We start from the raw sequence: 26,899 nt of genomic DNA, 5'->3' as shown, positions 1-26,899 counted from the left end.
GTATGCCGGCGCCGCAAGGCGGAGAATTAGCCTAGTGAGCCACGGCGCCGGCCAAAATCTTTTATTTTAAAGAAATCCCTACAATTTCATAAAGTTTACTAAAAGAATATTTAACAACTTATTTTGAAAATACCAATTTAAAAAGTCAACCTGAGGACGATAAGCCTCTCTGCGATGTTCCTCAGCTGTGAAACTGACCTGGGAACCCAAGGAGCTCTGTTGTGCTGACCAAATGCAGACCTGGAAAATTGCCCGCCCGGGCCTCGGGCAGTGTGAGGAATCTCCAGCAAAATGCAATCCACTCATACTAATTATGGTTTGCCATTGGTTGAACATGGCATACCTTTTAGGCTTTCATTTCATACCAAAATCTGTTAAATGGAAGGAAAAAAGTAGGCTCAAAGATTGCATGCTGCTGTTATAGTCAGAATGTTTTACAACGATTCTTTGAGGTTATCTTTGGAAACAGATTCTTGACTATAGCAGCATAAAATATTACTTACAGACCCCCCAAATCACACATGCAATAATTAGAATTAATGAACAAGTAAATAGAATTAAATAAATATAGCAATGTTTTATTAAATGATTAGATAAGTGATAAATAAGTGGAACTAAATAAGTATGTATTGTTTTCTGAGGTATTAATAGCATAATATTCATGGGATTTAACAAGGATTTTATAAGATTAATAGAAATAATTTCAGAGTTGATGCTAAGACAGTGAATATGAAAAATAAATAAAAATAATAAAACAGATAACCTCTCTAGGATAGAGAATTCCAAATAAGATTAATAATTTAAGGAGTAATAAAAAGAAAGAAAATCATGCATAAAACTTTTTAAATTAAGTATTAAAATCACTTTAATACATTAAGTGTTAAAACCAATTTGATTGTAGCAGAGTCAAAAGTCATGTTAAACAACTAGTACTTATGTTTTATGTATTTATTTAAAAGCATTTATTCAGTTATTTGAAAGTCAGAGTTAGAGAGGGCAAGGGAGAGACACAGAGAAATCTTCAATGCATTGGTCCACTCTCTCTCTCTCTCTCTTTTTTTTTTTTTAGATTTATTTAATTTATTTTAAAGTCAGAGTTACACAGAGAGAGAAAGAGAGCCAGAGAGAGAGAGAGAGAGAGGGAGGTCTTCCATCCTCTGGTTCACTCCCCAAATGACTGCAACAGCCAGAGCTGAGTTAATCCGAAGCCAGGAGCCAGGAGCTTCCTCTGGGTCTCCCACGCGGGTGAAGGGGCCCAAGGACTTGGGCCATCTTCTACTGCTTTTCCAGGCCACAGCAGAGAGCTGGATCAGAAGTGGAACAGCTGGGTCTTGAACCAGCACCCGTTTGGGATGCTGGCGTTGCAGGCAGAGGCTGTAATCCGCTGCACCACAGTGCTGCCCCTGGTTCACTTTCTAAATGGCTGCAATGCCCAAAGCTGGGCCAGTCCAGAGCCAGGAGCCAGGAGCCAGGAGCCAGGAGCCAGGAGCCAGGAGCCAGGAGCCAGGAACCCCTTTGGATCTCCTAACAAATTGCAGGGGCCCAAGCACCTGGGCAATCCTCAGCTGCTTTTCCAGGCCATTAGCAGGGAGCTGGATCAGAAGAGGAGCAGCCAGGACTCAAACCCATGCCCATATGGGATGCCAGCACCACAGGCAGTGGCTTAATCTGCTTTGTCACAGCTTGGGCCCCATGCATATTTCTAACTACGAAAATAAGAAAATAGGGGCATCTTCTTTGTGGCATAGTGGGTAAGGTTGCCATGTGTGATGCTGGCATACAATATGGATGCTGGCTTGAGATCTGGCTGCTCCACTTCCAATCCAGCTCCCTGCTAATGCACCTGGGAAAGCAGTGGAAGATGGCCCATGCACCTACTTGGGAGATCTGGAAGAAACTCCTGCTTCCTGCTTGTGGCCATTTGGGAAGTGAACCAGTGCACGGAAGATCTCTTTCTCTGTCTCTTCCTCTCTCTCTGTATAACTCTGTTCAAATAAAATAAATAAATCCTTAAAAAAAGAAGAAGAAAATGGGGATTACTGAGTACCTCATTTGTTTTATACCTGTTACAGAAAGTGTGGATTTGACCTAGATAAAGAGCTAAAAGTTAATTAACTCTCAGTATTAGATCCTGATTTACAAGCTTTGGTAGGGAAGCTCAAAACCACGCAGAACTACATGGTGGGTAAAAGGAAAGGCGGAGCCAGAATTTTGACCAGAAGTCCTAAGGCATTCCTGCGCCCCATGGGTGTCTTGGATGAGCTTGTCGCGAGCTGACCTGGTCTCCACCATGGAGGTGGCGATGACGTTACTCAGGACAACCTGCGGATTTTGTCTGATGCTTCTTCCTGGCCACAGAGGGACATCTCTACAAAACACTGCAGAAATGACTTCACACCCGATGAGAAAACCAACCAGATGCTTTTCTAAAACTAGGTTTCATTTTGGCAAGATATGACATGCACTAGAAAGAGTTAAAAACAACATAATTTCACTAAATTGAAAAATCCAGTATGGGTTCTGGCTAAAATAAATTCGATTTCAAATTGTACACTTTGTAGTTATATTTAGTTGCTTGCTTTGGGTGGTGGACTAGCAGATGGAAAATTCTTTCTCTCTCTCTCTTTCTCTGGCTTTCAAATAAAATGAAAATAAATAAAATCTAAATTAAAAAATAAGGCAACCTGATGAGTGGATGGATGGGGGAATGAATTGGTGGACAAGTATATACAAAAGCAACAGTAGCAACATGCTAAAGCTAGAATTGAAGCGGTGGGTATATAGGTGCTTGTCGAAAATTCTTCCAGTTTTAATGTGTCTCTGAAAACATTCATGATAAAATGTTGGAACAAAAAAGCAATTGCAAATGATATTTGAAAATGGAGTCTCATTCTGATAAAATACATGAGAATTAAAACAAAAATGAAATATTTACATGACTTAAAAAGGAAAATATTTACATCCAAAGAACCTCAAAACATATCTATGGAAGCTATTTCCTGGCCAAGACAAAAGTGCAATACACTCATTTTTAAAAAAAATTATTTATTAATTTGAAAGAGTTACAAAGAGGCAGAGGCAGAGAGAGAGAGAGAGTCTTCCATCTGCTGGTTCACTCCCCAGCTGGCTGCAACAGCTGGAGCTGCACCCATCTGAAGTTAGGAAGCAGAAGCTTTCTGCAGATCTCCCATGTGGGTGCAGAGGCCAAAGCACCTGGGCCATCCTCTCTGCTTTCCCAGGCCGTAGCAGAGAGCTGGATTGGAGGTGGAGCAGCCTGGATTCGAAACGGCGCCCATATGGGACACTGGCACTGCAGGCGACAGCTTTACCGGCTACACCACTGTGGCGGCCCCTGCAATACACTCTTAATTGAAGGGAGTTAAATAAATTGAGTGCTATAGCTACGATTTTCAACTTTCTTCAGGATATTCAGAATTTGAAGATTTGAATACTACATAGATTCAGATGGTTTTAAAGTACTATTCTAAATTATTCATGATGATAACCAAAATATTTCATAATATTTTCCATGATAAAGATATTTTATCACAAATGGCACACTATAGCACATGCATCTGATACATGACGTTTATTTATTTCTGAATATAAGGATTTCTTTAAATTTTTTTATAACTGGAATTAATCAAAATTAATCTCATAACTATAATGACTCAAGAGAGTTTGTTGCATTTGGCACTGGTACCAAGAGAATACAAATTATGTAAAATTTTCAACTATAAAAGCATAACTAATGACTTCATTTGAAAGGAAGGCCAGAACATAAATTTCTTGAAATAAATATTTTATCTTATTAGTAACATCAGCCTATATTAGTTGACTCTTCCAAACATCACCAGTTCATTAACAAAGCATCCAGACAGATGCAATGAAGATGATATTCAGGGGTGGCCACTTAGCCTAGCGGTTAAGACACCCATGTCCAATAGCAGAGTGCCTTGTGTCAACTCCCAGCTCCAGCGCCTGACCTCAGCCTTCTACTACTGCACACCCGGGAAGGCAGCACGCAATAAATCAAGTAATTGGGTTCCTGCTACCCACATGGGAGATCTGCATTGACTCCCTGGATCCTGGTTTGGCTTCATCCCAGCATTTGCCACTGTGGCTTCATCCCAGCATTTGCCACTGTGGACATTTGAGGAATGAACCAGCAGATGGGAGTCCTTCCTCTCTCTGCATCTGTCTCTCTTACTCCCAAATAAATAAATGACATTCAGGAATCTTTGATAATTTGCCAACTTTCATCATACAGAGACATTATTCTACATATATTTGCCAGTTTAGATAAAATTCCTTGAAAAATGCAACTGACCGGTGGAATATTCTGGAATAAGTAGAAAATCGGCATAACACTATTTTTGGTAAACTGCTTTAATTTGAAATTAAATCTTTCCCTCAAGTCTCAAGGTCTAGAAGGATATACTGGCAAATTCTTCCTCCCAAGGTTACACAAACTTTTCCAGAAAACAAAGGAAAAGGGACAATTGCTAGGTCATTTCAGAAAAAGAAGGAACTATCCCTAACCCATTTCAAGAGGCCCAAACAACCTACTAATAAAACCTAACAAAAACATTAGAAAGAAAGAAAACTCCATACCAACAATCCCCATCAACAAAGAGGCAAAAGTCCTAAATAAGGTGTTAGTAAATAAATTGTGTACACTTTATGGAATGCAATGTCCGCAGCACATTTTAAGCATATAGCAAATACCAGCAAGGTACATGGAAGATAATCCACCAGAAACAAGTTGGGTTCTTCCTAGGAAGCCAAGTTGATTTCACATCTATGCAGGCATTGAAGCAATTGACAGCAGCCGCAGAATCAGGGAGAAAACCGAAACTTATAATCATCTCAGTAGATGGGAGCTGATTGGGAAAGTTTGTGGGAAAATGGAATTAAAAGATAAGCTCATTTTTGATGCAAAATAATCCTTGAAATCTTTGCATACACTAGGTCTTCAAAACATTCAGGAAACTGCATGGATTTCACCTTTTTTGGCATTCACAAAAATAAATGCATCTTCTTCATTTTCCATGAACTTTTAAAAATACTCTCATATATAAAAAACATTTAATCAAATTCAATCCCAGTTCATGAAGAAAAGCATAAACTCTTTTTTTTTCCAATTTTTTTTACTTTTATTTAATGAATATAAATTTCCAAAGTACGATTTATGGATTACAATGGCTTCCCCCCCATACCGTCCCTCCCACCCACAACCCTCCCCTTTCCCACTCCCTCTCCCCTTCCATTCACATCAAGATTCATTTTCGATTATCTTAATACACAGAAGATCAGCTTAGTATACATTAAGTAAGGATTTCAACAGTTTGCTCCCACACAGAAACATAAAGTGAAAAATAATAGATGATTTTTTTAAATGATGATGAAATCAGATCAGACTTATTGTCATGTTTAATCCCAGTGAGAGTCAAGTTGGGAGTTGATAATTTCTTTCTTTTTTTTTTTTTTTTACAGAGGATCAGTTTAGTATGCATTAAGTAAAGATTTCAACAGTTTGCACCCCCATAGGAACACAAAGTGAAATATATTGTTTGAGTACTCGTTATAGCATTAAATCTCAATGCACAGCACATTAAGGACAGAGATCCTACATGAGGAGTAAGTGCACAGTGACTCCTGTTGTTGACTTTACCAATTGACACTCCTGTCTATGGCATCAGTAATCTCCCTAGAAAAGCATAAACTCTTAGCATTGTTAGTGTCCCACCTATATTTCAGGTGCTCCAGGTCCCTGCCGTGGTAACTAGCTTGGCCCCACACCCTGTCTCTCTCTCTCTGTGCAGCTCTTTTCTGCTCTGTTAACTGAAACCACCAGGGTTCCCCCTAACCCAGCACTGTCTTCGGTGTGGGAGATCACCTGGCTCCCCTTGGACACCATCTCTTGCACTGCAATGTGGACAGTGAGCTCGGGTGGTCACAGGGCTCTCCTCAGTGTTTGCCTGGGTGGAAATAAATGAAGCCTATCCCAGAGAGAACAGGCCAGTGTTCTGATTGGAGGCTGTTGCTGGGGAAGCCGTAACCAGGTAACCAGAAGTGGGGTAGCCTGCATGATTGGTTAGGGGGGCACATTTGGCTTTCTCCTGTTGATTTGCAGGTGGAGGCAAATAATTGGATCAGATTTCAGTTAGTGATGCAGTCCTTGTCATTTGTGGCTGATTGTTGCAGAGGTTATTGTTAGGAGCGGTTGCTAAAGATAGGAGTCCCGGGCTAGCTAATGTGTACAGTAGTCCTTGATAAGTTACTGTAGTTGATAAGATGACCCTCTGGCTGGTTAATGTACAATGTGGCTTGACATCCTGGCTGGTGACTGTGGACAGGAGTCTGGCTTCTTGGTGACTGTAATGCTAGGTTGACTGCCTAGGCTGGTTCCTGTAGATGGCGGTCTGACTTCCTGAGCTGATTTGCGATATGTTGTAGATCAGTTCCACTCTTACATGAGGTCTGATCATAGCTCATTTGCATATTCGGTCTCTCACCTCTCAGAGTCTGCTCTTGCTGTCTCTTTTCTGAGAACTTGCTTCAGATGTCTCGTTCAGTGTTTTATTTGCTTTGGGCAGGAGCATAAATCTAAGCTGCGCTACTCAATCTTGGCCAAAGGGGCGAGCTGACCTCACGGAGTGAGTTTGCGGTTAATAGTCACTCTGGGACCAACCTGCTGGCTTTGCCTCCATCTTCCTCTCCCATTCAGAGCCTGAGCTTTCATATTTACTTCGTCTTCTGCATCCCCCTGTGTTCTTCTCTGTTCTGGGCAGCCGGATGTTCTTCCCAACCTTGCAATTTCTGGCTGGGACTTTGCCATAAACAGGAAGTGCTCCTGTAAACAAAACTCTGATTCCTGTTCACCAGCCCCTCTAAAACTTCTCTCTACCCCAATGTGGCCCCTGGCCAGAATCTGGAGTTTCCAGTACTTCCCTGAGCCATGGAAGGGTTCCAGATGTTTGGATGTTGCTTACCTGGTTGTCCTGATCTCTCCAGCTCCTGTACCAGATATGCCCCCAATAGCTTCATCCTGGTGAGCAGAGCTCTGCCCAGGGCTGGTTGCCCCTTCCCATGTGTATTCCCAACAGTCCCAGAATGCCTTGTTTTCAGACACAATCCCTTTTGAACTATTCCATGGACTGGAATCCTAAGGTATCCTGTTACTTTATCTAGGGAATCCCACCTTCAAGGTTTTCCATATTTTCTTATGTGATGGGTGGCAACTTGTGTTTGTACATGATGCTCTTCAACTTGCTCATTTTCCCCTTTCTGTGTTTGCTGAGCACATCCTGACCCAGGTGATGAGATTCGGAGAAGCATCACTTTCAGAGTCAGAGAAAATAGCCACTTCTCCTGCACACAACCCTATGTTAGACTCCATCATTAGATGTTCAAAGTCTCTTTTGTTTTCAAATGACAATTATATGAGGATATGCTCTTCACATAGGGACCCATACAGGTGGCCCCTACCTTACAATGGTTCAGCCTATGGCTTTTCAAATTTACAATCACTCCATTTATTTACAATGGAGGGAAAGCCTTGAACATTGAATCCGGACCCCGTCCTGGGCTGATGTTGTGTCCATCCTCTCTAGGATGCTAGGTGGCAGTGAGTGCAGCTCCCAGACAGCAACACAGTCACAACGGGAATAAGCCACGGCCTGCAGGGCGCTGTGCTGCTGAGCTGGGATGTGCACTAGGTTAGGTGTGTTAGATGAATTTCGATTTATGATACTTTTCAACGTAGGTTGGGCTTATTGGGCTGTGGCCCCCTTGTAAGTCAAAGACACCTGTCTATTTCATAATTAAGTCTACAATTCTTGGATTTTCACAGATAGAAGACACTTATGTACCAACAGAAGATCAAGAATCAGAACACTGAACTTGCTTTGATTCCTGTTCTCCTGGGCTGTCTCTGCCAGCAAGTTGACAGTGAACTCCACAAGGACAGGGACTGCCCCTGGGTTGCTCACGCTTGTTTCTCCAGCCCCAGTCCTATTGGAGAACCTAATTCATGGAATGAATTTGTTGATACCAGGGAGACTGAGCCTTGCTCTTTTGGGGAAGACATTGAATCCCATCTGTAAGAAATGAAATTCCTTTGTCCCTGGCTGTTACTAACACATTTCTTCCATGTATGTTAATACATAACAGAGCTCATAGTGCCACCACTGTATAAAGTATATTCAAATAACAATTACAGAAGCAAAAGCTTTTGTCTATTGTACCTACGAACCAATCAGTCATGGCTCCTCCCAGTCTAGCCAGAGCTAGCATTTGAAATGGCTTATTGTTAAGATGGTATCAGTAGCCGTATGTATTTTGTGATGGCAAATGTGGGCAAGAAAATGAAGTTGGCAAAATACATCATTGCTTGGCAACCCAAGTGAGGGCAAGAATCTGACTGCTCCTTTTGGAGAAGAAGCTGTAAATCTGTTGAAGGAGGAGGCAGGGAGCCATCTGAGCCCAGAACTCCCTAAGCTGAGTCCACATTTTATCCCCGGTGATTATAGCTCATCTTCAGTGAGCCAGGTGCCCCCACTTTGTATTTATATTTGAGAGAAGAAAGGTGGAGAAAACTGGATTAAATGTGTTCCTCTACAAATCTAGGAAGATTATTGGGTGACGATAAAAGTTCAAAGAAAACGCATATCATGAAAAAACTTTGCATGGATTTCCCAAAAGCTTGCAGAAAAAGAACTTGTCTTTCAATTCCATTTTCCATTAACTTTCTGCAGGACCCTGGTATTACCCACAAAGTGCTGGGAACTCACAGATAAAGCCTGGGCTGCAAACAAGTGGAGATCCTGTTTGTCCAGAGAAGGACGGACAGTGGCCCCATCGGAGGGTCCTGAGCACCCTGCAGCAGGAGCCTAGACATGGACAAGTAACTTGTCTCACACCACTGCATCCCGGTGCTGTCGCTACTTGCTGCCCTTTCTTCCCTTTTATGAAGGCTGTCTTTGTTCATACTCGCAGGAAGAAGAACAAAGTTAGACCCTTGTTTATCTTGTGAAGGAAATGTAGAAGGCCTGGCCTAGACGAGAAAAAGTGACGCCCCCTAATTAACTAAAGAAATACCATGGGGGGGGTGTGCAATGGGTCACCCCACTAGATATGGGGGTGGGTAGAGGGTGGGGCCAAGTGGGCGGGAGAAAATGCACTGTGGTATATGCAGGAGCTTTGCTATGTGTGAATTGTTCCAAATCCTTCCAGCTTCCTGCCAGGGCATTGAAATCCTTTGGCTCATTGTGAGATTTGGATCTGGGACAATTTGCTCTAAAGGGGGTTTGGCATACATAAGTCATTATTATTAATAAACACTTGGTGAATGCCAACCATATGCCTAATGATGAAATAAAGCTCTTTCTCCCTTTCTTTGTAATGTGAAGTTACCGAGTCAAGGAGAATGCTACTCAGCTCCTCATTATCTCAGCAGAGGCAATTGCATAGCGCTCCTGTCTCTACACCCATGTCTTTGAATCCCTCTGTGTATTTTCCAAGGGTTTTTTTTTTCCCCCTCTTCTTTAAAGAGAACATTCCAGAGCATCCTAAGTGGTGACTTTAAACTCTTCACCCCTTTCATTATCAAAAGAATGAATTTCAAAGAGGAATATAAGCGTCTTCTGACATAGCTTTCAGTCCAACCTGCTCTTATAGGGTGAGTCATTTCATAGCCGCTGGACTTGAATGCTCTGTGGTGTCCAGTGGGGCTCCTTCTAAATGACTGATCTTGGATTACATAGATGAGTCTTTAAAAATACATGGTAGAAAGAGCTGTGTTTATTTGCAGCGGGCTTTTCTCCTGATATCCGCTCACCCCCCCCCCCTTTGTCTGTGTGTTTGATCACATGAGGGAAGCAAGCAAAGTGGGTCTCCTGGGGCTCCTGGGAGGAGAACTTGCAGAAGGTGCCTGAAAACGCGCCCTTCCTGTACCTTCCAGCAGTGGCTTGTGCTTAGGACTGGCACCGGGGCAGCAGAGCTCGAGTCTATTTTTTTTTTTTTTTTTTTTGAGCAATAAGTGGTTCTTTGAAACGACAGTGTGACAGTGACCTCCCTTAGAGAAGACTGGGTTGAAGTCGGGAAGAGAATCAAAGGAGGCCATGAAGCAGACAAGGAGAAGGCAATGGCTTCTGACATTTTCATGACTTTCATTTCAGACTCGCCAAGCGCCTTGCAGACACGTTCAGAGGCTATTGAACTGGCACTTGCACAGAATAGACAAATGACAGGAAAGCATCATGGGGAAGAGGTCCCTGTGCCTGCTGCTAGAATCTTAAGGGCCTTGACTGTGACACAGACTCACACCACGTCCTTCTCTGACCAAAGGTTGCAAACTCTGCCCCTTGTTGTTATGAGCTGACTTACAGTCCTCCCAGATGCATCCCTTGCTACCCTTAACAGTGCTTGGAAGACTCTGCTAAAGAATCACTTATTTATTTATGTCTCTTCAACAAAGTCGTACTCTTTGTCTATCATGTGCTAGAGTGGCTAGTGCTTACCATCTCTCAAGATCACGGCCAACACCGCTCACAGGTCAACCTGCCATGTCTCAGATAACCAAGATGCGGGCAGCCATCCCCAGGTACGATCCATTGTTTATGGCCCTCTCCTCCTTAGGACTCTTCGGGACCTTCCCCCTTCTCCAAGGTGGGCACCCACATCCTCCATAGAGCCCCAGAACCCTGTGTCTCCTCCCATATACCCACGACCAGCCTCATTCCTGCAGCCTGATCTCTCTCCCTCTGCATTCTCTCTCTCCTAGCACCTCCAGAGGCAGTAGGACCTTTGAACATCCTGGCCCTCTGCCTACAAGGGCCCCCAAGTGCCCCCCCCATACTGCTCTACCTAGTTAATTCTTACTAATTTTGGAATCTAAGCACCAGCTTCACTTTCTCAAGGGGCTTCCTGTGATCTGCTCAGCCCCTGGTCTAGGCCAGGTCTCCTACTCCTCACCTCTGGAGGTCCTGGCCTGGTTGTGCACCTGTCTCCCCAGCAGACCTTCCTCTCATGTTGGTTCATTACATACATGAACCTGGAGTACAGCTGGACATTTGGCACTCAGTCCTGGTATTGAATCAGTGAGCATGAGCAAACACAAGGAGTAAATCTGTTTTACATTCGTCCCAGGCTAAGCCTTAGGCGTGGAGGTGAAGTACAGAAGAAGGAGCACGAACTTTGGAGTGGGACAGGTTGCAATCATGCCAGCCTCACTTAGCACCCACGTGGCCCTAGAGAGGAGCTGAGAAAGAAGGATTGTGCTGGGCCAGGAACCAGGCAAGGGGTTTAAGCCTACCTTCTCCTTCTGTCCTCACAACATCGTTGTTCGGTATTATTACTTTCATATTACAGACAGGCAGGTTGTGGCCCTTGGGGTATTTCCAAAGCACTCCAGAGAAGGGTGCTGGGTAGCCAGGGAGTCACACACCCCAGGAGGCTCTTGGTTTAACCAAAAGTTTCCACCAAATGCAAGAAAGTTTTTTGAAAATTCTGTTTTAATTTTAATACTTTGGTAAATTTGGTATTCTGTTCTCTTCTCAATATGACCACTTGAATAAGGTCAGAATATTTAAAAATTTTTATCAAAACATAAATTTAGGGAGAGGCATTTGATGTGGTAGTTAAGCAACCACTTGGGATGCCAGCAGTCTTGAATCAGAGTGCCTGGTTCCAGTCCTGGTTCTCCTCCCCTTTGGATCCAGCTTCCTGCTAATGTGCACCCTGGGAGGCAACAGGTGATGGCTCAAGTATTGCGGTCCCTGCCACCCACAGGGTAGACCAGGATTGAGTTCCAGGTTCCTGGCTTTGGCTTGGCCTGGCTGTTGCAGACATTTGAACCAGTGAATGGAAGACTTTCTCCCTCTCTCTCTCTCTCTCTCTCTCCCCCCCTCCACCCCCACCTTTCAAATAAAATGAAAATAAATGAAATTTAAAAGTGGCTTTGCAGGAAGAATAGTCCAGGTATTCCTTTGTGTCTTCCTGTCCTTCTGAATTTAAGCATCTCAGATTGAGAAATAGGGCGCTAGCAGGGACTCCCCCTATATGGCCCCCCAAGGTCAAACAACTCCTCCTCAGCTGTGATGGGAGTAATGGGGGGTGTGGTTGGGGCACCCCCTGTGCTGATCGCTGGGCATCCTCCTGCCCAGGGGTCCTCCCTTCGCAGACCTCAGCCCTGGGGGTCTCTGCTCAGGATCCGAATGAGGCTGGGTTGGAGAGGAGGGAGGTTTGCGATAATATCTTCCAGATGTCAGAAAGATGACGTTACTTTTGCAATTTAATTGCTTGTAATAATGAAGGGGTTCAGAAAAGCAGGGAGTAATTAAAGATTTTGGGTCAAGCAGAAGTTTAGGTTTTAATGATATTGGCAGGGGCATGGGACAGGGGCCTCCAAAGCCACAACCACCTACCCTTTTGGAGAAGACTGTGGCTACGGCAGCTGTATTTTATAAACCAAAAATATGGCCTGACAAAGGAACCAAAAGCACACATAGAGAAGCCCACCGTTTTTGACTCTGGAATTCATTTTTTATAAGCCTTAACAAAGGAATAAAAATAGATCTATACACTAATAGATTTTAAGTCGCCTTTTGAAGAAAAAAATAATAAAAGTAACTTTAATCGGGACTCTCCCAGAAAATCTGCATTATAAGTAAACATGCCTCACAAGAGGGAAATGACTTTTTCACTTTGACGTATACACAAGCTTGTGGGTTTCAGTTTTCATCTTGTTATAGATTCAGTCCCTTGGTCAATCATTGAACTCTACTGCTTCAGTTCCTTCAGCCAGAATTCTAAAAATTGCCATGGGTCTTTATGAGTTTGAAATGCCATGAATCCATGCCTGCCTGCCTAAATGATTTCCTATCTTATTTAACAAATTGTCTTATTCCTTGGTAGAAGAAGAAAAAGCCATACAGACAGGCATACCCCTCCCCCAGCTGTAATGCCCCACCCTCAGCCTTCTCTGCCTGCCCCTCCCCTCAACAAAGACCTCAGTGATCTCCTGCTCTGTGCCCACGTCTGGATTCGCAGTGTAGACTCTCAGCAGCAACTGGAAGGTCGGGTGTGAATCAATCGTTAGAGAAGGAATTATGTTACTATGTGTGTTTGTTAGTGTTCAGGAAGCTGCTCCATCCCTCATCTCCCCCAACCTGCTCCAAGGACATGTATCATTTATTAGAACACTTTGTAAATTTCTAGTGTGAAGCAAAGCAGTCCTATGTTCACAAAGTATATCACGAACCTACACAGTGAGGCTCACTCTAACATCAGGCGGTGGAAGAAGGTTAGTAGTGTGATAGGGAATGTTTTTTATAGCATGTTGATATGTAGTGAGCTGAAATACGTCGGCAGCTTTGTTGATAGGTAATCACACCTCCCCCAGTTCACCCAAGTAAAGCATGCAGTTGCGTGATTTTTAGTAAATGGACAGAGTTCCTCAGACATCATAATCACAGAATCCCGGGAAATCCCATCACTCCATAAAACTTCTGGTTCCTTGGCCCCTAGGCAGTCACTCACCCGCGCCTCTGCACTCTTCTCTCCACCTCCAGTCCCGAGCAACCATTAATCTATTTTTGTCAGCTTTTTTCACTCATCTTCTTTGTAAATTTGCCTGGTTGGATGTTGCATATGGTGCAGAGTTGACAGGGAAAACAAAGCTCTATTGTACCATAATTTCAATTATGATATAACTTCGTGAGTATACCTACATAGAGAAATGGAAGCACCCATAAGTACTAGAGTTGATTGTTCTCAATCATTACATTTGTCTTTGTTTTCCACCTTCGTGCAATGATAATGGGTCGCTCTACCAAAAGTTCATTTTTGCATTTTTCAAGTTTTTAGAACATTTAGTCCAGATGGATGTTGCTGTAAAACATGCAATGACACATATGAACCCTGCTGATGTGCGGTAAGACGTGCTGGACTCACGGTGACAAGTGTTTCTATTTCATGATGAACACCTCTTTTGAAGCTTAACAGCTTTACTTTTAAATCCATGTTTTCCCAACCCTTTATTATAAATTTTATTTCTGTTCACATATGGTATAATTTGTAAGAGACTTTTAATTCCCTCTGGAATAAGGCCCAAGATAAACATATAGGCAAATAATATATTGATCTGTTTATTTATTTGTTTTCATCTACTTGACAGAGAGAGAAAATAAGCGTCTTTCATCTGCTTGCTCACTCCCCAGATGCCCACAACAGCCAGGGCAGGCTCAGTCCGAAGCCATCCAGGTCTCCCACATGGGTGGCAGAGCTGAAGCAGTTAGACCATCATCAGCCATCTCCCAGGGTGCACTGGAAGGAAGCTGGATTGGAGGCACTTGGGTACAGGATGTGGGCATCCCGGGCAGGGAGCTGACCCCCCGTGCCACAGTGCCTGAGCAGAGCTATGGTTCATTTGAATAGAGATGCAATAGCCAGGGATGAATGGGAGAGGAAACTCATCAGGGATTGAACCCTCTGCAGACCTAAATGGTCCAACTGCATTCCGAGGTTTTGCTAACAAGGAGCACAGCTCAATGATGTAGGGTCTCTCCGCTTGCTCCCTTGAGGAGTTCCTTATGTGCAAGGAAATGTCTCCCACTCCAGCACTAGACAAACTCTATCAGAGTTATGTATGGTGTTTATGAAAAACAGGAGACCTACTGAACCTACGGACCAGGGGTGATGTGGAGGAATTTTTGCTTAACGACTCCCCAGGCGCTTCTAGTGTACACAAAAGTTCAGGAACCCCGGGAAGAAGGCAGGGACGGGCACTGGCTACAAGGCTCCAGCCTCCAGCCTCCAGCATGCCCGCGCCACCCTGCGCTTTGGCAATCTGGAGCTTCCAGAGAGCCAGGGCCCCACTTCTACAATCGTCTCCCTCCCCCACCCCGCCCCCACCAGCTCCAACCCCCAGGGTTGGGATTCCAGCTCCACCCTACAGAGAAACCATTCGTGTGTGTGAACAACTCGCAGCCACAGTTCAAGGCTACAAACCTTTGCAGATGGCACTTTTGCTGTCAGGGCTCTCTGGCCGGGGACAGCCTGCCTCTGTACTGGCCCGGGGCTAAGGCAGGTCACTCTGGAGCCCTTTCCAACACAGAGGAGGGCCTTCAAGGGCCCTGCTTGTCTCAGGCTTGGCCTTAGTTGTTCACACACACGATGTGAACGCAGAGAGCAGGTCAACACAAGTTGTTTGCTGAAGTCAAAGACGGGAGGCGGGCTCCCTGGCACCGGCGGCTTGTCTTTCTCTGTCAGTGCGCTCCTGAGACTGCGGGTAACGAGGAAAAAGTCCTGAATGGGAACTGACGCTTTTGTCGCCTTGATTTTAGGTCTGCAGATCCAGAAAGAAAGTGATTTCTTCATTGAGACTGAGACACCCCCAGGGCAGTCTCGAATCAGCAGTTTCCCTAGTGAGTTGGGCAAGGCGTGCGTGTGCGCCTGTGCGTGCTTTGAAGAAAACCCAGGTTCTCTGCAAAAAAGAAGATCCGTCTTGATGGCCCAAGAAGGTGGCTGGCGGCTGAGAGAGCTTCTGGAGCTGGAACGAAGCTTCAGAACCACACACCCAGCACAGACGTGCTCCAGGACACAGACCCGTCAAGAGAGTTTCCTTTTTTCAGAGAACCTGGGTTTTCTTCAAAGCAGGGAAAAACGTTCTTTTCTTGCTTCCTAGAAATCAGAGGCGCTGTGGACTGAGTCTCTACTTTGCTGATATTCTATGATCCAGCATCTGAAAAGCCCTTCTCCTCTTCAAGTGCGTGATTCATTCCCAGGATGGCCACATAGGCAAGTGCTCGAGTGTGGGTAAGTACAGGTTGTGTGTGATCTGCGTGTCCCAGTGTGTGCAGGCTGTGTGGACCTAGTAACGGGAACCTGTTCTGAGAAGGTGACCTCAGGCAGTCGTAAGGTGATGTGACATGCCCCTCCTCCCCTCCTTGGGGTGGTGGGGATAAAAGCAAGCAGAGATTAGATCCAGCATAGGAGAAAATAACAGTGCAACACGCACAAGGTGTGTGAGCCTGCTGCCAGTGTCACAGCATATGGGTTTTTACAAAGTGTATTTATTTATCTTATTTATTTGAAAGAGAGATAGAGAGCTCCCATCCACCTATGCACCCCCACATGCCCACAACTGATTGGGGTGGGCCAGGCCAAAGCAAGGAGGTTTGAGCTCAATACGAGGTCTCCCATGGAGATGGTAGGGGATCCAAGTACTTGGGCCATCAACTGTTGCTCCCCTAGGTGCACATTAGCAGGAAGCTAGAATGGAGAGCAGAGCTGGGACCCGGATCCAGGCTCTCCAATATGGAATGTGGTTGTCACAGGCAGAGGCTTAACTGCTGTGCCAAACACCCATCCTAAGCATATAGTTTTGTAATAATTTTTTTTTTTTTTGAGAGGCAGAGAGACAGATAAAGTCAGATAGAAAGCTAGAGAGCGCCCACCTGCTGGTTCACTTACCAAATTCCTATAATGACGGGGGCTGGGCTGGGGCCAGAGCCAGGAGCCAGGAGCCAGGAGCCAGGAGCCAGGAATGCAATCCAGGTCTCCTGTGTGGGTGGCAGGAACCCAATTACTTGTATCACCTGCTGCCTCCCAGACTCTGCGTTGGCAGGAAGCTGGAGTCACAAGTCAGACTGGGGAATCAAACTAAGGCATTCCAACGAGGGATGTTGGGCACCTTAACTGCCAGGCAAAATGCCTACTCCAAACATTTTTTTATAAGGAGAAGGAATACACTCCAAAATGATGATAAAAGCATGGTGCAGTAAACACATAAACCAGTACCATAGTTGTTTATTAGCAAGTATAGCACAATGCTGCGTAATTGTACATGCTCCATTTTTTTTTTGACAGAGTTAGACAGTGAGAGAGAGAGAGAGAGAGAGAGAGACAGAGAGAAAGGTCTTCCTTCCATTGGTTCACTCCCCAAATGGCCGCTACGGCCAGCGCGCTGCGCTGATCTGAAGCCAGGAACCAGGCGCTTCTTCCTGGTCTCCCATGCGGGTGCAGGGCCCAAGGACTTGGGCCATCCTCCACTGCCTTCCTGAGCCACAGCAGAGAGCTGGCCTGGAAGAGGAGCAACTGGGACAGAATCCGGCGCCCCAACCGGGACTAGAACCCGGGGTGCCGGTGCCGCAGGTGGAGGATTAGCCTATAGAGCCGCGGCGCCATCCGCTCCATCTTTCTACACCTGGCAGTACAGTAGGTGTGTCTACACCAGCACCAGCATACACACAGGAGTGCTGTGCTGTGCTATGATGTTACAAAGGCTGCAAGGTCACCAGGTGATAAGAATTTTTCAGCTCCATCCTAATCTTACAGGACCACTATCCCCCATGCCATCTGCCACTTACCAAAACATTGTTATGTGGTGCATGACTGTGTGTCCATGAGGGGTATGTGTGTGTGTGTGTGTGTGTGTGCGTGTGTATCTACAAGGGTGTGCATGTACTGCAAACAACCAAAAATGAACACGACATGGAAAATACCAAAAGTTATGAGGCTTCTCGCTGTGTTGTCACTGATTCAAACCATGCTGAGTTTCGTCAGTCATCTGGATCACCACCTGGTGCTCCCTCCCTGCTAAAGGGGTTAGAAAAACAGAGAAACGACTCAGGCTCCAAACATTTCAAGTGCATGGGCATAGGTGCACCTGTCCAGCCTACCACCCCTGGAGCCAATCAGCACTCTGACTGGCAGAACGCTGTGGACCAGGAGCCTCACGGCTGAAGATCCAGGAGGCTCAGCTTCCCTAGCAGTGCCCATCACAGGTTTCCCCCAGCCCAAGGCTGGATGGCAGGGTCAGTCCAGGAGCCAGGCTGCTGCTTTTCAGAGGAACTTGGCATGTAGCCAGCCGACGGTGGCACCATCCACCGTGGAGGAACCTCATGGAGGGAGATGCTGCTCAGCTTCACAGCAGAATTTCCCAGAGAGAGTGCTCTTAATTGAAGGGCTTTACCCATTTGCATACATTTTATGTCAGCCACATTTATTACATGGGATGCAAGATGCTATCTAACTTAGCTAAAATGATACCGTTGTAGTTCCTCAATTCTGAAGTACAACCTTCTTCTCCAATATTTTCACATTCTTTCCTTCAGGATACAGCTCACACATAATCCATTTCGTCAGCAGCATCTTTCCATTCCTTGGAAAAGACAAAAGAATGGTGAGTTTTGCAACAGATGGCGTCTTCACTTTTATCAAATAATGCTGTGTCCGTTGACTTCCATGCAACACCTTGGGAATCCAGGTGTGTGCTTTAAGGGAAGTGAGATTCCTACTCCTGGGGGATGCCTCATTATCAATCTGGGGTCTAGCAGGCTGGCAGCAGGTAGAATAAGAAAACCCCACTGCTGGGGCCGGCGCTGTGGCGTAGTGGGTTAAGCTGCTGCCTGTGGTGCTGCATCCCACTTGGTACCGGTTCGAGACCCGGCTGCTCCGCTTCTGATCCAGCTCTCTGCTATGGCCTGGAGAAGCAGTGGAAGATGGCTCAAATCCTTGAGCCCCTGCACCTGCGTGGGAGACCCGGAAGAAACTCCTGGCTCCTGGCTTCAGATCAGTGCAGTCTGGCCATTGCGGCCAACTGGGGAATGAACCATCAGATGGAAGACCTCTCTCCCCCTCTCTCTGCCTCTCCTTCTCTCTCTGGGTAACTCTGGCTTTCAAATAAATAAATAAAACTTTATTAAAAAAAAAAAAAAAAAAAAGAAAACCCTACTGCCGCACATGGGCAGTGCTATCTGCCGCCTCACTCCTCTGGCTGTAATCCCAGGTTTCTGGAAGTCAGAGTCCCAGCCTCAGTCCTCAGCTGAGCACGCAGGGGCCAGCGTAGGCCTTTGCCTATGGGTAGGATGTTCCTGGCCCTTCAGGTTTCAGATTCAGGGCCCTTACTCTCTCCCTACCTGCTCCTCTCTGGGCCCTGTCCCATCCCAAGTGCTGCACGGTTCCCAGAGCTGGGGTGAATGGATTGGCTGTGATGTCCAGTGTGCTATCTCAGGCCTTCAGGCTCTGTGTTCTGCATTTCACAGACCTCATCTCATCGGGCACGTGGAGGACACTCAGGGAGCTTTGACGACCAGCCTGGCATCATGAGCCCTTCAGTGGCGGAGTGGGGCATGAGCCCAGCAGTCTCCACTGTGGCCGGATCAGGTCCAGGGTCACTGACCCCACAGCCTTGGGCACCTTGCCTAACCTCAAGCACATCTGGGAATTCACCCATCCCCCTCCTAGACATCTAGATGTGCCCTTGTGTTCCCCACCTGAGAATGTCCCCTTCCTTCTCCTTCAGCCTTGAAGACGGCCACTGATCCAGGCAGACAACTTGGCGTTCTGGGCACCAGGTGGGCCTGGGGGAGTTAATCATCAGGGCTTGGCCAGGTTAGCATCATAGCAGAGTGGTAGGTGAGTGGAGGCCGGGGCCCCAAGCCGAAGACCACAGGCACCAGGACCTGCCAAGTCCAAGGCTGATCAGTCGTGCCCAGCATTCCCCCGGCCTCAATGCAGAGCTGGCCAAGGCACCGGCTGGGGACAGAGTGGGCTTCCCCCAAAAGCAAGGCTGCCAGTGGACTAGGTTGCTGGGGGCAGGAGGAGCGCCACGGTCTCCCCCCAACCCCTGCCGTGAACCGTGAACTCACTGTTTGGGCCACTTCTTACGGGAAGCAACACCCCCCTCACATTCTTTTTGCCACAGCGGGGCTAGTGGCCAACTCCTTCTCTGAGGCCTCCTTGTCCGAAGCCCGGGCAGCTCCCGCAGAGGCAGACGACTCGGGCGTGCGGACAGTGCCCGATTGAGTGCCCCGCTGCCCACTGGGCCCCGGCCAGCAGTCCTGGGGAACGTGCGGCCACCGGCGCCCTGGGCAGGGGCAGGCCGGGCAGACCCGGCTTAGCGAGATCCCTGATGTTGCGGTCACCCTGGCCCCGTGAGTGCCGACCACAGGGTGCCCGAGAGGATGCTGCAAACCCCAAATCCGGCAGTGGAGGCAAAGGGGGTGGGGGGGGATGTGGCAGCCCTGCGCCAGGCCAGGCACCCGCCCTGCCCTCCCTTCCTGTTCCTCTCGCGGCACACCCCATCCGGAGCATCCCGCTTTTTCCAGAGCTGGGCTGAACGGGCTTGTTTCTGTACTGACGCTCTCTCTCACCCCCTGCACAGCTTTGATGACAAGTGGCCCTTTTTCTGTGCCGTGCGCTCGCTCAGACCTGTGCGTGCGGTGTCCCTGCCAGGAATGAGTGCCCCAGGCACAAGGTCGTCCCCCCACCCCCACCCCGCTTCCGGGACTCCCTTCCTGTCCCTTGTCACACAGAATTCCCTTCTCAGGGCCACCCCATCTCCCGGATCGATGCCTGTGTTTCCTTCCTCACTTTAGCTTCTCCCCCTAGGCACTGGCTGTTACTTGACATACTGCATATTTTGTTGTGTGTTTTGTTGCTAAAACTCTCCAGGGCAAGGATTCTGTCTAGTTTGCCATTGTATCGGCTGTCCCTAGAAACACAGCTGGCAGAAAGTAAACAATCACAAATATTTCTGGATGAGGGCAGGTGTTGTGGTGCCTCCTGGGCCTCCCACATCCTACATTGGAGTCCCTGATTCAAGTCCTGGCCACTCCGCTTCTGATCCACATACCTGCTGATGCGCTTGGAAGCAGCAGATGATGACCAACTACTTCAATGCCTGCCACCCACATAAGAGACCCGGATGGAGTTCCTGGCTGCTGACTTGGAACTAGCCCACACCCAGCTATTGTGGCCACTTGGAGTGTGAACCACCAGACAGAAGGTGGATCCTTCTCCCTTTCAAATAAATAAATAAATATTTAAAAATATTCCTGAGGTTGGAGGGGAGGCATGGCACTGTGGTATAACATGTTAGGCCGCTGCCTGTGACGGCGTCGTCCCATATGATTTGAGTCCCGGCTGCTCTACATCCCATCCAGCTCCCTGCTACTGCACTTGCGAAAGCAGCAGAGGACAGCCGGAGTGCTTAGACCCCTGCACCCACTTGGGAGACCCAGAGGAAGCTCCTAGCTCTTGGCTTCAGCCTGGCCCAGCCCTGGCTGTTGCAACCATTTGGAGAGAGAATCCGTAGATGAAAGATCTCTCTCCTTCTGTTTTTCCCCCTTTCTCTCTCTGTAACTCAGCCTTTCAAATAAAAAATTAAAAAAAGATATTTCTGGAGGCACCTTTCCACGTGTCCTCACAGAGTGGGAGAGGTGAGGGGCTCCCGGGGGCCTCTTTTATGAGGGCACCGTGTTAGTGTGGTTTCTGTTGCTATACCAAGATACCTGGGGCTGGGCACTTTATAAAGAAAAGAGATTCATTTGGCTCATAGTTCTGGTGGCTGAAAGATCCAAACAGCATGGTGCCAGTGTGGCAGGTGCACCCGTGTCTCTGGCAGTGTCCCAACAAGGCAGAGAACCAGAAAGGGAGCCATCCGTGAGCACAAGAGACCGAAGATGTCTTGGGGTGGCCTCGTTTCGTAACAGCCCACTCTCAGGAGAAAGAACACTGCATAGGGCCAGCATGATTTCTCCCCATGAGCTGTGTCCCAGCACTTACCCAGGGGGGTGCGCTGCCCACAGAGCGCCCACTAACCAGTGTTGGTGGAGGTGGAATAGCATTTTGTTCAGTTCTTTGATCGTAGAGGGGAAAATGCTTTGTCTGCCTGAGAACATCCCCCAGTGCACCTCGTCCCGTGGGCCCTGCTGTCCACAGGGCCTTGGACTCGCCTCTGTGGGGGCCTCCTCCTCACATGTGGCTTTGGGCTCAGTGTGGACACCTGACTGTGGAGCCAGCCGCTAAACACCAATACCCACAAGCACGGGGCTCAGACCTGCTGATTAGATTCCTGTTATAGGTCTGTCGAGCAAAGACATGTGGAAGCTTCCGGAGAAAGGGTGGGACCTGCAGACACACTTGGTTCAGAGGACAGCTAGGAGATGGAAGGGCTGCAGGGGCTGGGCCTGGCAGGTGCTCAGGAGAGAGAGGGGCTGGCACAGGAGGGACCTGGGTGGAAAGAGGAACAGCCTGTTGGGGTGCAGGGGCTGGGGCAAAGACACAGGCCAGCAGACAGAAGGGATGGAGTAGGGTAGGTACCAACTCCTCTTTCCTTTGGGACTGAGCCCCTCTCATGCAGGCACCTGCTGCAGCCCCACGTCTCTCCTCCCTGTTTGGTTGGTGGGGCTGCTCGCAGGACTGCTGTCAGGAATTCCTCCTGGCTCCCGCTTCACACGCGGAGGTGTTCAGGCTCGCTGCGCCAGGTGCTTCTGCACAGAGCAGCTGAGCACCGTGGAAGGGCTTGGCAGCTCCTGAGTGACGGGGCTGGCGTGGAGAGCGGTCCTCACCCAGGGCCTAAGAGCTCCCTCACCCCCAGCCGCCATCCCACACCCAGTGCTGTTTGGCCTTGGTGAGAATATTCCTGTGACGGGAAGCAGATGACGTCTTTGTGTCCCCAAGGCCACCACACCTGCCTCCCTGGGACCTTCCAGGAACCAGGGCCACAGCCATCTGTGGGTCTCTCTAAATACCTGGCAGTCTTCTCTGCAGTGGGCTGAGTACAGCCCGGGGCTTCTTGGCTGATTTTCTTGGCATTTTCTTCATTGTTTTTGCTTCTCGTTCCTATCAAAAGCCTGGGGGTGGAGTTGGGCTTCCTCATGGACGTGGCTCAACCTTGCCCTCCATGCCAGGCCACTGGAAAGCGGCTCCTCCTCCAGAACTCCGGAAAGGGAAGAAGAGGTTTAGGTCACTGAGCAGACTCCCAGCTCCCCAGTAGGCCACCTTACTCCTTAGCACTTCGTAGCGCAGTGCCATTGCAGTAGGTCCCTTTGATCTGTCTGTGCCTTTGCTTTTCCCAGTTTGCGTTTCTCGTGGGCAGCGCAGTCATCGGAAAAAATTAAGTGAAAATTTCCAGAAATAAATAGGTCATGCATTTTGAATGGCACGTTGTTCTGGGTAGTGGGATGAAATAGTAAGCTGCCCCGCTCTGTCCTCCCAGGATGTGAATCCTCCTTTTGTCGCTGTATCCACACTGTGTATGCTACCTGCCCGTTAGTCATTTAGCGGCCACTTCAGTTATCAGACTGACTGTCACAGTGCAGCAGGGCTTGTTTAAATCACCTTTATTTTCTGTAGCAGTGGCCCTGAGTGCAAAGAGCAGTGATACAAAGGAGACATCGGGGCATAAAGCATGGAAGGACAGGCGAACTCTGCTGCTGTAAGGGGGGGTTCGGGGTGTATAGGAAAAGTCATGGCGCTGAGTACAGTACTCTGCACAGGGTCAGGCGTCCATGGGGTCTCAGAACATACGCAGACGAGGGAGCCTGCCCGCACCTATAACATTGGAAGATAGAGAGGCAGTGTCTAACGCCTTCCCCAGTGACCGGCCGGCCAGTTCTGCTCTGTGGCAAGGTCTCAAGGTGTTGGTAGGGCGTCACTGAGGGAGGACTCCTCTGATAGGTACATCCAAGGCTGTGAGTCCATCTTGCAAGGCTCACCTTGGCAATGGCCTCTTCCATTCCTTATTTTACCCCTTAACTAGGGAGCCAAGTGACAGGGAAGAAGCAAATGGAAATTGAATAAAGATCAAGACACCTTTCAACAAAGACAAAGAGGGACTACATGTTCGGCCTGGTGGTTAAGATGCCCATGTCCCACATCAAAGTGTTCGTGTTCAATTCCCATCGCTGGCTCCTGACTCCAGCTTCCAGCTAATGCAGACCCTGCGAGGCAGCTCTGGAGGCTCAAGGAATCGGATTCCTGACACCTGCACTGGGGACCAGGGTTTGTGCTTCTAGCTCCTGGATTTGGTCCATCCTTGTCCCAGACATAGCAACCATCTGGGGAGTGATCCAGCAGATGGGAGCTCTCACACTCTCTCTCTCTCTCCCTCCCCCTTTCTCTATCGTCCTCAAATAAATAAACAAAAAATATTATATATAAAGCAGAAGGATGAGACCATCAGTTAGGCCAAGAGACAGTGAAACCATGGCCGACCTGAGCAGCAACTCACTGTCGTTAGCCTGGTATTTAACCTTTTTGGTTGATGATTAGTTTTAGATAGCTACTTTGATTTCCTGTAGCCCGCTGCTGCTTTTTGAGTGAAAACCATGCATAAGCAAAGGGCAGTCCACCCAGGGGCACTGGTCGGTCCAGAAGTTCTGCACAGCTTCCGTCACTCCATCTCACGCACTCCCTCTAGTCACGCAATCACCCAATGGGGAAAATACAGCGCAGGAACGGGAGGAGGCAGCAGCGCTCTCCAAAGCGGGTGACAGCAGCAATGGACTCGAGCTCTGTGATTCTGGGGTCACTATCTCGGGTGAACTTAGAACCAGACATACGCGGTGGGCATGGCCCTAAGGTTATATGCAGAGGACTTCAGTAAAACCTGCTCTCCAGGGACCTCAAAGTAGACACAGGTCTGAGGGATCCTGCTTTTGGGAGTGCACATCAGCTTCCATCTTGGAGTTCTTATTACTGCTTATCCAGCCCAGGCTTCAGGAGAATCCCAACCTGGCCACCTGGTGCCAGGGTCTCCACTGGCTCTTCTCCCTGCCTGCTGCCCCTGACTCCTCATGCTCCTGCCCCCGCACAGCCATCTCTCTATGGGATTCTGTCCCCTCTCACCAGGGGCTCCCCTTAGCCTTGAGATCCTCCTAGGGAGAACCAAACTGAAATATCTGACTGGGGGCACATGTATTAAAGTTGGTGGAGGGGCGGTTGCAGGTGCTGTGGCTCTTTGGGTTTAGCCGCGGTCTGTAGCACTGGCATCCCACATAAGCTCTGGTTAAAGTCCTAGATGCTCTACCTCCCATCCAGCTCCCTGTTAATGGCCTGGGAAAACAGCAGAAGATGATCCAAGTGCTTAGGCCCCTGCATCCACATGGGAGACCTGGAAGAACTCTTGGCTCCTGGCTTCGGCCTGGCCCAGCCCCTCTCATTGCAGCCATTTGGGCAGTAAACCAGCAGATGTATGATCTCTCTCCCTCTCTCCTTTCTCTCTCTCTGTATGTGTGTGTACCTCTCCTCTCTCTCTATAACTGTGATTTTCAAATAAATAAATAAATCTTAGAAAAATAAAGTGGGGGAAGACTTTTTGACACCCTTCAGATCCTGTTGGTTACAATCTCACACTTCACCAAAACCAAGGCCAAACTTTCTCTAGAAGAAAGAAATCTCTACTCTGTCCTCAAAGAGGCTGTTTTGAGCCACGCTGCTTTAGAATGTCTCGGGATGCCCACGTTCCAGATCAGAGGGCCTGGATTTGAGCCCCAGCCCCACACCCATTCCAGCTTCTTGCTCACGCACATCCCGAGAGGAAGTTGGTGGCTCAAGTACTTGGGTCCCTGCTGCTCCCATGGGAGACCTGGACCAAGTTCCTGGCTTCTGGCTTTGGCCTGGCCCAGTCCTGACTATTGTGGGCATTTGGGAAGTATAACAGTGGATGAGAAACCAGGTTTGCTGAAGTGGCTGGGGGGGCTGGGGGTTGGGCTGTGGGGTCAGCGCCATCTCATGCTGTCTGATGGGTTCTCTCCCTTGTTTTTATGTGGAGAAAATCTCCCTAATGCAAGTGATTTTGAAAGACTAACACTAAAATGTAAATTGTTAACAATGCTCACAGGACAGAAGGACTCTTCAGGAGCATATGAGGGGTTTTAAACAGTGTATGACCAAACAGAATTAGAAGGTAAATTTGTTTGGGTGCAAAGACATCTTGAAGCCCCTACACAGTATTTTCATAATATGCATTTTCATGGCCTATTTTTGCAGACCCTTCCTATGCATGGATTTCAAAAATTTTTGACACCAGAATAATTCTATTTCCCATGAACTTTTTGAAATACCCCCATACTTCTGTAGCTTGAGACACCTACAGAATCTACATGAATGTGTTGTTTCCATCCAAGATGACGGCTTTCTTTCTTAACTTTGTGGACAAAAGTGTTTTACTCTCCACCAAAGCAGCATTTTCTAACGAATGATATTCATTCCACTATGGTCAAGTGCCTGAAATGATTTTAAAGGTTTCATGTATGTGTGTGTGTGTGTGTGTATTTATTTGTTTTCTGTTTATTTGAAAGGGGGAAACAGAGAGAGGCAGACAAAGAAGAGAGAGAAAGAGAGAGAGAGAGAGAGAGGTCTTCCATCTGTTCACCCACTTCCCAAGTGCCCTCAACAGCCAGGGTTGGGTGAGGCTGAAGCCAGGGTCTGGGAACCCCATCCAGTTCTCCCATCTCTCACTTGGGTGGCAGGCGTCCAAGTACGGAGCCCATCACCCACTGCCTCCTAGGGCACGCGTTACCAGAAAGCTGGGATTGGGAGTACAGCTGGGACTCGAACCCAAGCCCTCCAATGTGCTGTTTGAATGCATTGTAATGGGCACATTTTTCAAAATCACATAAACTCTCATATAAAGCTTTGCATCTCTGTAACTGAGGCTGATTTTTTTCTTGACCGCCTCCTCCTCCCCGATTCGACCTAATACTGAAAGATGCAATCTGGTCACCTGCAAGTTTAGCATTAAGAATAGAGAACACCCTCTGTGAGTTTGTAGTCTGTAAAGTAACAAATCCCAGACGTTGCTTTAGACCAGCTTCTGGGACACAAAGGAATATTTTTCCCCTCAAAAGGAGGCCCTGTATTGTTCCAAGTCAAGCAGCCTTGGGCTTCACATTAGCAAGACTGACAGCACTGGAAAGGCGAGCGCCTTGCTCCTAACGTCTCAGGCTATTTTTGTTGAGTGTTTTGAGGACACTTGGTGATTCTGCTCCTGGAGTTTGGGGCGGGAGCCTCTTGAAGCCTCAAGCCCTCTCCACACCCACATTCCTACCCTCCAGGGACAGGGACAGGGCAAGTGCTCACGTGCACCCCGGGTTCTGAGTGGTGT

At 47.7% G+C, this 26,899-nt stretch overlaps 1 long non-coding RNA gene across 6 annotated transcripts; it reads left to right on the top strand.

The window, feature by feature from the left end:
• The first annotated feature begins 14,974 nt into the window (after window positions 1-14,974).
• Window positions 14,975-21,149, top strand: LOC108177124 (uncharacterized). Of its 6 annotated transcripts, XR_007921524.2 has the most exons (5): window positions 14,975-15,819; window positions 18,120-18,187; window positions 19,050-19,170; window positions 19,310-19,361; window positions 20,557-21,149. It is a non-coding gene; the product is annotated as an uncharacterized lncRNA (long non-coding RNA). The 6 variants fall into 6 exon arrangements; XR_007921521.2 differs by having other exon boundaries at window positions 14,975-15,428; window positions 15,689-15,819; window positions 19,050-21,149; XR_007921523.2 differs by having other exon boundaries at window positions 19,310-21,149.
• The last annotated feature ends 5,750 nt before the right edge of the window (window positions 21,150-26,899 follow it).

Source organism: Oryctolagus cuniculus, chromosome 10 (assembly GCF_964237555.1).
Source record: "Oryctolagus cuniculus chromosome 10, mOryCun1.1, whole genome shotgun sequence".
NCBI lineage: Eukaryota > Metazoa > Chordata > Mammalia > Lagomorpha > Leporidae > Oryctolagus > Oryctolagus cuniculus.
Note: the sequence above shows the minus strand (reverse complement) of the source record. Positions and strands in the feature narration are given on the sequence as shown.